Source organism: Solanum dulcamara, chromosome 12, assembly GCF_947179165.1.
Source record: "Solanum dulcamara chromosome 12, daSolDulc1.2, whole genome shotgun sequence".
Taxonomy (NCBI): Eukaryota; Viridiplantae; Streptophyta; class Magnoliopsida; order Solanales; family Solanaceae; genus Solanum; species Solanum dulcamara.
Window position 1 is genome coordinate 47,850,853 of NC_077248.1, and position 15,174 is coordinate 47,866,026.

A 15,174-nucleotide genomic window follows, 5' to 3' on the forward strand; every position below is an offset into this window, starting at 1 on the left:
TGTCATTATCCCTCGTAGTGTCTCTTGAGTTATCCGATATCCTTCCATGGTTACATTTTTTTGTGTTTTTATCCGCAACCACCTTCTAGTGTTATGTTGTTCAGGGTCTCGTCACAAACTTCTTAACGCTACCTTATGTCGCATTCCGGCTTCCATCCAATTATTGGTAACTTCCGGAGCTTTCCAACTTGGTTTAGCAAGATATCTTATCAAAGTTTAGACGTCTATCTCACATTTATTGCTATATCAACTACCTCCTCCTACCTTTGCCATTTTCTCATTAACTTCCCCCCTTTAGGGGGTACCCGCACTTTCCTCTATTTGTACTTTGTTCTAAGTCTCTATGTCCAGTCTAAATTTTTGTCCAATTCCTTTCACCAATCTATTTGGTACCGCATCATGTCTTTATTTATCTGCATGTTTATAATCTGACTATCCGTGTACGGAGCCTTGATTAAATTACGAAGCGATAGAACCTTTCCATATCTAACATAATGTCTTATCTACTAATCAGTACTTGAACAATGTGACCTAGGGAACAACTCGTCCAAGGCCACCTTCTACTTTTTCTTTTTCCAAGAATTACTTAGCACCTGTAGTTGTTCCAATCCCTATTAGGTAGTGCTAGTATTCTGACGATAACTATTCTAGGTTTTCTCGAAGTAGTGGTTTTGTCCCAACCTATATCCTTTGTTTCTTGGGACGAATAAAAGTTACGTCATTTGTTCCTTAAGTTTTCCATCCTCGTCCCTTAAGGATTCCACTATTTTTGGGGCGACGTTGTGTATACGCGTCATTTATTTGTATCTTAAGCCCCATGCTCTTACTCCGTTCTCAATGCAGGCCTTTAACTTAGGCAACGCGTACGAAGTGCATCTTACTAGTGGTTCCAATTTATCCTTGCATACTCATATCACACTGTTCAGTTCATACTTACATATCCCCCTTTTAATTCGTATTCCTGTTTAGTTCCTGACACCTCCTTGAGGTGCTTCTGTCTAAAGCTCTTTCCCTCAATTAGTCGGTGGAGAACTATAAGCTGTTATCGTAACCCTTCTTTCAATCATTGTTGGAAGAAAATAGAACCTCTTAAACATCACAGTACTTCTTCTAATACTTGACCTACCTGGTCTCCTTCTGAGTTTATCCTCGAGTTATGAACAACTCATCTAATTTACAATTAGGAGTTGAGGCCTTGGATTATTTTTTTCAAAAAGAGTGAAACTCATTCGCGGGACATCTTATCCTTCACCCTGAGCCCTCTGTTTATATTTCTACAGTACAAATACGGCTGGAGATACCGTAGTCTGAACTTTACTACTTAATTAAGCTTTTGTTACTCCGAAATAAAATTCTTCAAGTAAAAAAAAAGTGCCCCTTGTCGGCGACCTGAAAGATACCTCTTACAGTTTTAGTTAAACACAGTAGGGGTATTTGGTATCAATTTCTCGGGCATCTCAAGAATCTATGCTTTACTTCCTTTTTCTTGTTCTGGGAAACTTTCGGCAGAGTTTCCTCTACATTTCTTACTTATCCCAAAACCTGCATGCAGAAAATACCAACAATGCCTCACAGGGCCAGCATATATATTTACATGTCATATCACAGCCGCACAGGGCTTTCAATGTCATTTTTTTTTTTCGCAGCCACACAGGGCTTTCAACGTCAACAATAATATAAAAATATTAGACTTACCTCATATGTCCAACTTCAAACTGCAACTATTGCACTTCCTGACTGCTTTCCCTTCAGGTTTCAGCTTTACATTTCAAATAATACTTCACTACCTTACCTAACGGATATCTTCCGTGCCTTCACTTTACTTACCTGCGTGCTTTGTAACTTTCCATGTCATCAATTACTTTCTTCTGTTGGTGTCATCCTTCTGTTAAGATCCAAGGTTAGTATAAGGAATTTTTTCCTATGACTCAGATCTAAAGCACGATCTCAGATGTAGAAGAAAGGTAACATCCTAAATGTCCTATAGCTTCCTGTTTATAGATGTGGCGCACAACACATCGATAACCAAGACTCTATTAGACACGGTCTGCAAACACTCCGAGGACGAACTGCTCTGATACCACTTCTGTCACGACCCAACCCCGTAGGCCGCGACTGGGGTCCGACCTGGACCCCCCGTACATATATCTATTAGCTGAGGTCACATTGAATCGTAAATAAGACAATATCATGTAACAGAGCCCCACTGGCGATAACATTTTCATAAACTGTAGCCCTTTTCGTTTGTATCACAACATGACAGGGCACGCAAGCCGACAAGGCTGCCATAACATAATAATATATATCATATATCATGTAGACCCATCTTAATCAAACTGACATACACAACCCACATATACATATCTGCAGACCTCTAAACATATAAATGATAACATATGGCGGGACAGGGCCCCCGCCGTACCCCTGAATGGATAAAACAATTTCTATACATCCGTGGACAGTATCAAAAACTAGGCTCCGATACAATGAAGCCTCTTCCAGCTGAGCTGCATGGAATCCTAAGCTGACGGACTTCCAAAATCTGTATATGTACCTGCGGGCATGAACGCAGCCCCCCGAGAAAAGGGGTCAGTACGATATGTGTACTGAGTATGTAAAACATAATATAAAACAACTGGAAACATATCTGAGATGGAGAATCAGGGGATAAGATATCAATTCAGAAACTTGTACCTGTACTTTATGAATTACAAAAACATGCATGTTCGAGTCATATCATATAGTCGGCCCTTTCGGGGGTCCGGTGAATCATCTCTGTAAAATCATCTCTGTAAAACCATCATGGCCCCAGTGCCATCACCACCTTATTACAACTCATCATCATATATTTATACACGTATCCTGGCCCTCTATTGAGGGACTCAGTGAATAATGCAGTGAACTGTGCACGAGAACATATCCTGGCCCGGGACTCAGGGAAAGAAGTGTTATAATATACACGAGTAGAGTAGTGAGTAACTATATGCAATTTAAATCATTATCAGAGACTCGACAGAATAAGAAAGTTAAGCTTTTATTTGAGAACCCGAGTAGCGGTGTAGTCATCTCGAGTGTCCTCTAAATGCCATTATGGGCTGTCTCAATTATAATCTCGGGGCTCCTAGACATGTACTAAAGTAAAGCCAAATCGCTTATGGAACCAGAACATTTGTTAACATATAGTCTGTAAGACTTGGAGCCTGTACATTTGTTACCTTTTTAACATATAAAAGTTTCCAGGGAAATAGTTCGATTATTATAAAAGTTCGATATTCAGACGTAAATAAGAGATGCTAAGAATGGAGTTACGCCGGAACTCATATCATGTTTAACCTACAACTAAGACATGCCAGAAGAAGAAAGAGAATAAACTATATATGGTCTGTACTTTTCTTTATGGGATCTACATACACATATTTCATACCCGGCCCATCATGGGGCTCGGTGAATCATTATGGCATCATAATCTCACTTTCGTACCAAACACGTATCAAAGGAAATAAGAGATAGCTTTCCAAATACTAGTGTTTAATACATAGAAGCCTTACTAGGCAATACTCAATTCTTGCAGAAATTCCAATACTAAGCAGTGGACATGGGTTATGAGGCATACTTGGAGTTTTGGGAATGGAATTATCCCCACATTCCACACACACTTCACTTAAGGCTAAAACTTGCCAAAAGGAAAGAAAGATAATTGTACGTGCTTATACCAAAACATGCCACAAGAAAGCTTTACATACCTTTTGGGAGTTACCCTTTATCCTGCTCGTCTCGTCGTCTTCCGAACCTATTCAATATGAAAGTAATACGAATATCAACTACTCTTAACTTTCCAGCATCTTGGATTACGCCTTAATGTTAATGGAATCTATTGCCTTAGTTGTTTCCTCGACTAGTCCTTTAGTTTGTTAAGGCGTTAACGAAAATTGGGCAGCACCTCCCCTATAATGTGCCCTATCCAAATTTCCAATCATGTCCCTAAGACCTACAGCCAACCAACAACAACAACCTGCAGCAATTCATACCAACAATATACAACATACACTCCAAACAACTTATTCCAAAAATACGATATCTCAATAGGGCGTCTAGCCTTTATTTTGTGACGCCTTTAATTATACATAACAAGGGGTCATGTGGCTTCTACCAGCAGCACCATAACCCACATTAGGACATATTTAGGCCCTGCAACAACAAGCCACACCCCTGCAGAGCAACTCACAAGAACAACACTTTGTTTCGACAACAATTCAACTATAACGACTACAAATTAGTTTATTCTGAACGCCAAGTATTTCTAAGCCATTTTCATATTTCCAGCCACCAATAGGGAGTGTAACATGCTCCATCAGAACAAATAAAGCTCAAATTTAAAGAAGAAACCTTACCTTACGTTAAACTTGTCAAACTCGCCAAAACTATCCAAAATGTGAAATTTGGACAGCTTACTGTTTTACCTTGTCGCTTCATTTCGAAGGGGTAATGGAGGGAAACAGGATTTACGTCCTTCATGAAAGTTATATACATGTGTATTAGGGTCGCAAACAATTTCGAATCATCCCTACATCAATTTTGTACAAAAAGATATGACCAAAATACTCACAGCTGTCCGTGTAGGATTTCCGAAACCAAATTTGAGCAGTACCTCCTCTACACTTCATCACCACTTTTCAAGCTGATACAAGTGGAACTGGATTTTGGAGTCTGAATGAAAGTTATAGAACCACGAAATACCTTTCCAAAACATATTAAATCACTTGAAACGAATCTGTACACAAGAAGTTATACGATTATTACTAACCACTGTCCCTTCCAAAAACGGGTTTATTAATTAACGTTTTCTCTTATTTTCTCTTCCAAATTCCAATTGCAAAGCTGGAGTTTTACTTCCATGAAGGTCTTAAAATACATATATACATATCCACATACTTAAGGTACACCGTATATAATTAATTCACGGAAGAAAATTGGAAAACAAACCTTTAAACTTCAAGAACCATGGCTGCCTCTCTATTTCTCTCCCTCACATTTTTTTCTCTCTAAGTTGGATGATGTTTTGATGGATAACTGAAGTATATGATATATATCAACATATATATGTGGCTTTAGGGTGTAACACGTGTCAACCCCAAGAGGTGACACGTGTCCAGCCCCTATTGGGCCACCGTATCATGCTGCCAACTATGGGCTGCCACGTGGCAGTGGGGTCCACCACCACCCCCCCAAGCAGGTGGATCACCTGCTTGCTTGAGGTGCTGCCACGTGTCGCTTCTTCATTGGCTACCACGTGTCTCTTTTTTTTCTCCCTTCCTCGTGGGCTCGTAATCTCGTCTTATTTTATGTACCTATGTAATCCGTGCTACGTAAGTTTGATATATGCTTAAGTAGCTCAAGTGCATATGACTTTTAACTTAGTAGCTTACATAGGTAAATCGAGTCCTACGACTCATTACTTGACCTCCAATTCCTTTCGGACTCTTATGATTTCATCTCCAACCTTCTCTAGTATGGGGTATCACATTCTCCCTTCCTTAGAGCCGTTTGATAGTGTCGTAACTTAAGTGGCTCACATGCTAACTTCTAAGTAACTTAAGGGACATTCCGAGTTTTAAAAGGGTGGGGTGTAACACTTTAGGTACCTCTAGTACATCATTTATATAGTGGGGACTCAATGGTATGTCCACTCCTCTGATGTGGATAGTGGGGTCGGGTTCATCCCAACGTACAATAGAAAGTATAGCATAGAACTCTCTCACCCTCCAATTCATACGGAGGGAGGGGATTCAGTCAATAGGGCCCACCCAAATTCCTCTAGCTTAGCACGAAAATTAGGTAGCTTGTCCACCACCCCCAATATATAGAAGCCCATCTCAGATAAGAACTTTTTGTTTCAAAAGTCGTGATGCCTCTCCTGACTATTGGCATTAGGGAATCAGACGAAGGAGACGTTGGCGTCGTCATTGTGATCCATAGTGTTGTATCTGCAAATTTCACAAAATTCGATTAGAACTCCATAGTATAAGTGTAAAATAGAGGTTGGATAAGGGAGGAAAGAACCTCAAAGGTGAGGCCACTTCCTGGAAAAATCTCGCTAGAGCGGAAAGATCCCGCCAAAGCATCAATATCCCACCAGAGTGGCCCTACCAGAGCGGGATGAAGGCTGCCAGAGCGGGGTTCATTCAGAAAGAACACCAGGCGCGTTCATGGTGCCTCCCCACCCCCAAATCAATTATTCATTCAAAATATTTGTAGATCAGTAATCCTTAGTGTCATAACAACCTTATTTACAAAATATTTTGGTTCAAAAACTCCCAATAGTTTTTATAATCAAGGTTGGAGCCAATGAAAACCTTTCAATTTCTACCCCCTTATTTTAGACCAATTTGGGCAAAATCTGTTGCTATCCAAGATGTTGTGAAGACGTTGTGGACATAAAAGGAAGGTCCATGCTATGTTATTCTACCAATGCAAGTAATGTGTTTCAAAAAGGGTTTAAAAACTACCTTATGGGCTTTTGATTCTAATGAATCTTAGTATGTTATCATTAGAATGTAAGTAATAGCATTAATGTCCTTACCATAGAGTAGACGATCGGAGTGAGGAGTTTGAGAAAGATTTGGGAGAGTTTGAGTGAGTAAATGTGAAGAATTGGGAGAAACCATTATTCTCCCTATTCTTTACTGGTCATGTCCATCCCGCCAGAGCAGCAGGATCCCCGTAACAGCGGCGCTGCTCCAGTAGAAAGAATCCCGCCAAACCAGGATGAGGTGGGGCAGTGGGGTTTGAGAAATAGGTGTCAACTTATCTTAAGTAATCCTTTTCGGTCATGCATTCATGGTAATTACATTCGCACCATAATTCAGAGTATCATTCGGTCAAGTGGTGCCCTAACCAGTTTGTGAACGAACGAAGGGTAAATTGGCATCTATTGTAATGACCTAAATCATCATTATTAAAATTAAAAGAAATATCAAGAAATTTATTCAACTGGGTCCTACCATCCCACCAGAGTGGGATCGTCCCACTTAGAGGCGCCACCGGAGCGGGAATGTGCCCACTAGAGCGGAAAGACGTGGGTCAGAACTTAAGTCACGATTTTCTTATTTTCCCACTTCTCCCAAGTGTAATTTAGAGGATATGGTTACTACAAAATCCCTCCAAAGGATACTCCTGACTTGGGAAGAAGAGGAGAAGGAATCTCAGCACTTGAAGGCTTTCAACCGGTGGAATTCAATCCTGCCTTGCTTGTAGGACATCTGGAACCAAAGCTTTCAATAAATTTATCCCTCCATAGTTTCTTGGCGCCCAGGTAGTCTAGGCTTCTCTTTTTTGAGTAGTAAATCTATACCCATTGTGTAGTATAGAAAGAAATTTGATGAGAAATTATATAATGAAGTTGTAGGCCATGGATCATGGGTAGAAATTTGGTTGCATTAGTGTGTAATCTGAAGTGTCCTAGGTAAGAGGGTGGTATAATGATATGAGGAGTTATTGATGGTGATTTTAGTGTATGTAGACGAGTTAAGTTGTAATGGATACGGTATCATGTACAGAGATATGAAATGCATAAATGTTAGAGATTAACCTTAGGATTTGGTAGTGCAGGTAATGGTTTGGTTGCCCGGGTGTGTTCCATGTACTTGTTGAATTATTTATGATATGCATAGATGTGTGTGAATACGGGAAACATGGTAGATTTTATGCAAGTTGATCACCTGCTAGCCTATTTTATAATGAAATCACTCTTGTGATATAATGTGGCCTATTATTAATAGTTGTGATTGAATTGCATGATTGGATCGGGTGTCACATTCCGAAATAAAAATTGGATCAGGTTTCATACTCTGATACGTATTTGAATCGGATGTCACATTCCAACACATTCTTGAATTGGGTGTTATATTTCGACATAATTATGGCTGGATTGGGGGTCCTTTGAGAGGGCCAACTATGTGAGTGTGGATGGTACCATGAGAGGACCAGATGATATTTATATTTGTGTACTCGGGAGGTTAGTTGTAAATGAGCTAGAGAAAGAGAATTTATAAAGGAACCCTTGAGTTGAGGCGTGTTCGCTGTAAAGGACTATGAACCTTATAAGCTTATTATGGTAAGATAATGGACCGTGTTAGGCCTCGATGTGACTCATGCTTTATGTGAAATATCTTATAATTATTGGTTTAGAGGTGGAGGTTGCTTGTTGACAGGGACTGTTCTCATTAAAGTTCTCACGGGTAACTATGGTAGTAGTAGTTGTTACCTAGAAATTGGGTTCAGTTATGGGGTGTGGTTATGGAATGGCTAGGTCCCTATTGTTGTTAGACAACTAGATCAAGACCAGTGGTATTTGGGTGGACCCATTGAGTGGCTAAGGTTGTTTGGGGTGATAACTGTTAGAGCGAAGTGAGCAATAGTATAGTAGACCTATAACCCACAGGTTCCATGTTTGTAACTAGAGTAGGTAGTGAAACTCTGAATGGTAGAGTGATGAAGACTATAAGAGTGAGAGTAAGGAGTTCACTTACTTGGTTGGGTGGACCATCTTATAAGGTTTGATTATTATGATCTCGCTTATTTTTAGTTCATATACTATGAGATGGGTATCAGATTGATCAATGATGCCTACCATTACGTGTTGTTTTGTACTGATGCTACTCTTTTTATACCACTTGGCATAGTCTGGTTGCAGGGTCAGTTATGTCTCTTAGGTGAAGACGAAACAGAACCTCCAGCAGATTCTATTTTTGTTCTTTTTAGGGTAGGAGTTGTGTCATTGTTCTTTTATTTGGTTATAACTCTTAGAAGCTCTTGTACCTATTTTAGACTAGTATCCATGAGGTTTTTGTGTGTTATTTTTATGCAAGTGTATTACTACATATTTCTATAAACTTCTGGCTTAATTACTCAAGTTTTGATTTAAATTCCGCAATGATTTTTATATAAGAGGTTAACGGTTCTCCTACTTGGGTCTTACAGTGGGTGCCCACACGGCCCGGTGGATTGGGTCGTGACAGGGTCAGTGGCATATTTTAAGTAAGAAAAGTTCCATTTTTATTTATACAACTTCGTTCTTGGGAAGCTAGAGACGACCTAGGGCTATTTCTTTCCAATTTTCTACCAATTTCTTCGGTAGAGGTAAGTTATTCATTTCTCTAACTTGTAATTTGATTCATAGACCTTAGAATCTATGGGAGTTCTCTTAGGAAAAGGTTTTGACCTAAAATTAATGGTGAAAAAAACCCTAATTAGGTGAGATGATCATGAAATTGCCCAAAGTTTAGAATTTTAACAAATTTCAGGTAAATTAAGTCATTGTTCATTGATTGTTTGTATTTTTTGTTTGTTTTAGACTAAGAACGAGCCAAAGCATTGGAAAAAGAAAAAGTTCCGATTCTTTAGAGTTTCCAAGGCTTGTTTCAAGGTAGGTGATGGTTGCATTTTCATGTTTATGTTATATGTACCTGTTAACTACTTCACTAGTATTGCATGCATGATATATAAATAAGGAAAAGGAAAGAACATGAATTGAAATGACATCTGTGATCAGATTGCATGCAATGAATGTATTACTTGGTTGTACAAGGTGTCTGCATATTCATTGTGATGTATCACTTCATGTTTGGATAGGGTACCACGCCGGTAAATTTGAATCATGTACCACGTCCGTACAATTGGATCGGGTACCACGCTAGTATATTTAAAATGGGTACCACACTGGTACACTAACTATTGAAATGGGTGTCATGTCTATACACTAACAGTTTGGGCATGATTTCCATGAAAGGACCATCGTTTGATTGTTGCATTGTGATTGAGTATGTTTACTTGTATAATGATTCAAGAGTTGCATAATTATGATGTGATTGTATATTATTGCCTTACTATGTTGTAGTTTCTTGTTCATATTTTATTCACTGAAAATGGTCGTGTGATCCTACTAGTTGACTGTGGTTGTATACTCATATTGTACTTTTTATTTTTATTTTGTTGAGTACAGGGCATATTCAGGCAGCTGACTAGAGACCTCAGTTAGGAGATTATTGAATGTTGGAATTTAAGGTTGAGCTAGTTCTTTTAGGCCATGTGGATTCATCTTAGCTCTTAGTCCTTTCCTTTTGAACTCAGACTTTTTAGACTATTGTTTTATTATGTATTGTTCTCGAGATTACAACCCCTTAATCTAGACCTTTAGATAGAGTTTTGGTATAATGATTTTCAAGTTCTAGGGAGATAATTTCCGCATGTTTTAATAATATTATCCGAGTTTATGGGAACTCAATTTTTAAACTAATTATTTAAATTGTTTCCACATATTTAAATGTGTGTTTTGTTGATAGTATGCTTTAATTGGACGTAGTATTGATTCTCCCACTAGAGGGTTAATATGGGTACCACTCATGCTGAGAATGTACCAAGAGGAGCGACCCTTCCCCCACCTCAGAATGACATGGAAGAGGATGTGGAGAAAGAAACAGAAGAGGATGTGGAACCATAGATGGAAGCACTGACTAGTAGGGTTGTTCATGGTTATGGTTAAAAAAATAAATCGAACCGCTATCCAAACCGAATCAATTAGAAAAAGTGATATTTGATTTGGTTTCATTAGGTTTGATTTTATATTTTGATAATCGATACTATTTAATTTGGTTTTGATCTTACTTAAAATGAACCGCAAAAATAACCAAACCGAACCGAGAAATTATATGTATAAATTTCATAATTATTTATATATTATTCATAAATAAAATATAAAAAATTTATTAAATTTTAATTAAATCTTTAAATTTACCACTTTCTCAAGTCCAACACTTATATTTTGATATATAATTTTCTTGTACCCCTCCCCGAGTAGTTCCTCAATTGTTGAGCTTGGAGTTTTTATTGCTATAAAGATTTGATCTTCTGATCTTTGGTGTTTAATGACTTTAATATTACTTAACTAAATCACTTTTTTTTATGTAATAACAATTCTAATATTGCTTAATTGAATCTATAGTAGCTTTCTAGTGAATTTTTCATATACTAGGTGTTTGTGTCTATCGAGATGTGCATGTGTTACGAGCCAAGCTTGACTCTAGGTGTGACAAGACGATTAGAATCTCGAAAGACCCTAACCAAGCCTCTTATTATATCATACATGAGCATACATAAGGTAATTAAAGAAATAAGACTAAATCATAAGAGTGGAAGCAAAGTCTCAACTCAATAGAAAGACAACACAGATTTCATGAACATCCAACATTCCTCTACTAATCTAGATGAGGGCATAAGACATGCTCATAGATCACCCAATTACTAAAAGATAAAGTCATAAAATGATAAAAGATAAATGTTTCATCCTCAAAGCATGAAGACTCACCAACTATGATAAAATAAAGCTCAACTCTAGCCATGAATAGGAGATGTGTGATAATCGTCGGTCCTTACATTATAATAAAATATAAGAAAAAGTATGTATTAGTACATGGAATGCACCAAGTATATGAGAAACTTGCATGAACAATGATAATAGGACATACAAAATATAAGCATGGGATGCATGACCAATATCGTGAAAACATGGATAAAACACGAAACTATTTGAAGAACATCATCATCATATGGTCAATGCATCATAAACATCATAAGGCCTTATATCATTTCATATACCTTTGTGTGGATAAGATCTTTAACTGATAAATAAGACCATGCAAGCTATAACATAGAATTTGATATAACTCCCACAACGAGAAAGGAGAGGCTATTTTTCCAAAGTAGACTCCGTGAAAATATCATAACATCATGAGAAATATGTGGATCAACTAGCTAGGCCATATTGGCAAGAACCTATGCAGGCAACGTAGTTAGGGACTAAAGATTGCTACTAGGATTTCCTTGGGAAACTACTTGAGCTTCTGGACCGAACCCCGCCTTAATGTCCTCTCGGTGCTTTGTCATTATCCCAATGAAAAGTCATAAATCATAGTCATTAACATTATTAGGAAAGATAATGATAGATATCAATCCTCATTATCAAATAATCATTAAAGTAGCTCATTACCATGATTGATTCGCAAAAATCCATGAGTCGATAAGAAAAGTCTTTCACCTCTTTAACATGAGTGTATGAGGAAAACCCATCACAACCTTTGGGTGAGTGGAAGAGAAGTGAATAACAAGTAAAAAGTTTTTTTTAACAAAAGTAGGTCACTATCCAAGTGTCAAACAAATAATAGAGGCTCATATAACTTTTATTGGTTGTGCATCTACCATTGTAATTTTTCTCCTCTTTCTTGTTACAAATGTACTTATTTGCAAAAAGATAAAAGGAAAAAGAAACAGAGCGTTTCTATTAGTCTTGTGATGTTACTTCATAAGTAATTAATCCTAGGTCTTCTTTTCGATTTCACGTCAGTCACTTGATAATTTTTAAAAATGTACTTTGTTATTTGCATAACAAAGTGCTTCATACATGCTAATGTTAAACATGCATTGAACACAATGTCATATATATACTACATGTAAAATATAGGTTCAAAATCGAGTATTTATTGAAATATTAGATTTTTTTTTCGCACATATATCTATGCCCCAGCCGTGTGTCAAAAGTTCAAGGTTCACTTGAACAATTGAACCTATACCTTCTTAACTACACTGCACATAAGTTGACAACCGCAAAGACACCATTGAAAACTTTCTACTTCACCACGTAACGCAAAAGCACAATTTCACTATCTAGCCCATGAGGCCGTTTGGATTGGCTTATAAGCTGTTTTCAGCTTTTTTGAGTGTTTGACTAACCAACTTAAAGCCATTTTGTGCTTAAAATAAGCCCCAATAAATTATTGGGTTTATTTAGATGAACTTATTTTAAGAAGTTTATAAGTTGAAAACAGCTTATAAGTTAAAAAAAAAATTGGTCTGCACCTATTTTTTTTTTAACTTATAAACAGTTTTTAACTTATAAGCTGCTTAAAAATAAGTCAATCCAAACAGGCTACATATGTTCACTGCATCAACATGTGAAATGAGGAGAAAAAGCATCCATATGATGCGCATTTTTTTTTACATAGATGGCTGTTTGGGGAAGAGTGATGGAGAGATGGGATTGATTCTCAAGTAGAAGGCTCATGAGTCTAAACCAAGTCCATGAAGATAGATCGACAAAGAATCTATTTTGATGAATTCAGCAGCTTAGGGAAAATTGCATCAACATGGACATGATACATTGGATCAGCAAGCCAAAGTCTAGCAATGTAATGATGAGACGATGTTGACCTGTGAACTTCTTCAATAAGCCAGATGGTTGCTTCAGCTTTGCTAGGATCGATGATGGTATCTAATGGAACGTCTTCATCATCAGTACCAAACCTCATTTGATCCAACTTCTTCATGTGGACATTGGTCAGGTAGTGTAGGGGTTGCGCATATAACTCCTTCATGGATGCAGCCAATCCAACCCATGAGGTGAAAGGGATAACAAAACCACACTGGGGGAATTGGGACCACCTTCATGTACTCTTGGTACATTCTTGCTCTTCTTAAGATTGAATCTGTAATACAGAGCTTGTAAGACTAGTGATACGAATATAACACATTAAGTAAAGATGCATTGTAACCTTGCACTCTAGTCACTCATGTGGCAACTAGTTTGAACCAAGACTTGAACATAAAATCTTTGAAACAATATCCATACTCACCAAAAAAAAGTAACTCATTTGAGAGTCAATACTATCATCAAAGAGACCTCTCAAACTTGCACTTTCACATCAGAAATTAGTTAAAGTATCTGAACAGAGATTTATGCACGAGAATTTTCCTTGGGACATCCAGCTTCTATTAAATGAAAGCTACTTCTAGCCAGAGATTGTCGGTTAATTGGTACAGATCGAAAGGAAGCAAAATAGATATACGTCTTTTCTCCCAAATTTGACAAGGCTAAAAATTTGGCATGGATGGGTATCTTCTAAACCTTTCCCATCTAATTTTCTCATTTTTGACTAACCACACCCAAAAAAAAAAACTACACCTCATATTTTGCTTCCCGTCTTCACCAGCCCTTCTTTCTTTTCATCCCATGTAAGAGTTTCTTGATGCAAAATAGCCTCTTTTTTTCTTATTTTATTTTATAAGTAGTAATCTTTTCTTTATTGTCTCACGATCTATCTATTGGAGAAGAAAACCAAAAGCAATACCTAAGCATCTAGCATTTGTCCAAATGCAGCATTTCATTTTCATTTTATGAGAATCTCCTAATTCTAAAATTATCCTTATTTTGTTACCATTGGCAAGGTTGCAGAAAACTTGTTTGAAAGAAAAGAAAAAGTTTTCATCATTTTCATCCCGAAACAAAGTTTATACTGCATTGCTCATAAAACTCATACAGATCTAAAATCAAGTTCTCTTAAAAGTCATACAGATACAAAATCAAGAATGAACGAACAGAAAAAATCTATGTGCGTTCTGCAATTGAAAGCAAAATGATGAGATAAGAGTATGAAAACTGAGTGGACCTTAAATGTCCTTCCGCATTCTCTTTGTGCACACTCAAAGAGAAGGCTTTCTTGTAGCTGGTGGTTGTGTTCTGGACATAAGCTGGAGAAAAAGGGAAAGAGACCAGATGGGAGAGGTCTACAGGAGAGACAAGAAAATTAGGATCTCTGATTAAGTAGGTAATTCAACTACCAAAAAACTATTAGCATTAATACTCCCTTTAGTCAACAAATGTGCTATCGCACTTCCCTTAGTTTCCAATATTTGATGAATTATAAACGGACTTTTCAGCTGGTTATTGGTTGTGGAAGTGACTGTAATGGTGTTTCAAGAGTTGATGCACTACCGTTGGCTTGCTTTGAGGTTGGGCAAGACTTGTCTAGTTGGGTAGGAGAGAAATACCTTAAAGGAGGATAGGGTGTAAAAATTGCTTCGAGAAATTGAAAAAGAAGTAAATGGGAGATGAATGATCTCAGAGAGGATAAGCAAAGGAGTTTTGGGAAGAAAAAAAAATAAAAAGTGGTGTATGAAAGAAGAGCTAAAAGCAAGGAAAGAGCTAGAGTGCCAGGGGAGAAGAGGGGTGGGGAGTAGATAAATTTGTTGTCATTAAAAATAAAAATTATTTCATGAACAAGAGGAGTTTGAATGACCCTAATAATAGGCTAAGTTGCTCAGACTCGGGTGTAGGTATCCGAGACG

General features: G+C 37.5%; 1 pseudogene; it reads right to left on the reverse strand.

The window, feature by feature from the left end:
- Positions 1-12,663: 12,663 nt before the first annotated feature.
- LOC129875741 (protein RDM1-like) overlaps positions 12,664-15,174 on the reverse strand; it is a 32,666-nt pseudogene continuing 30,155 nt past the window's right edge.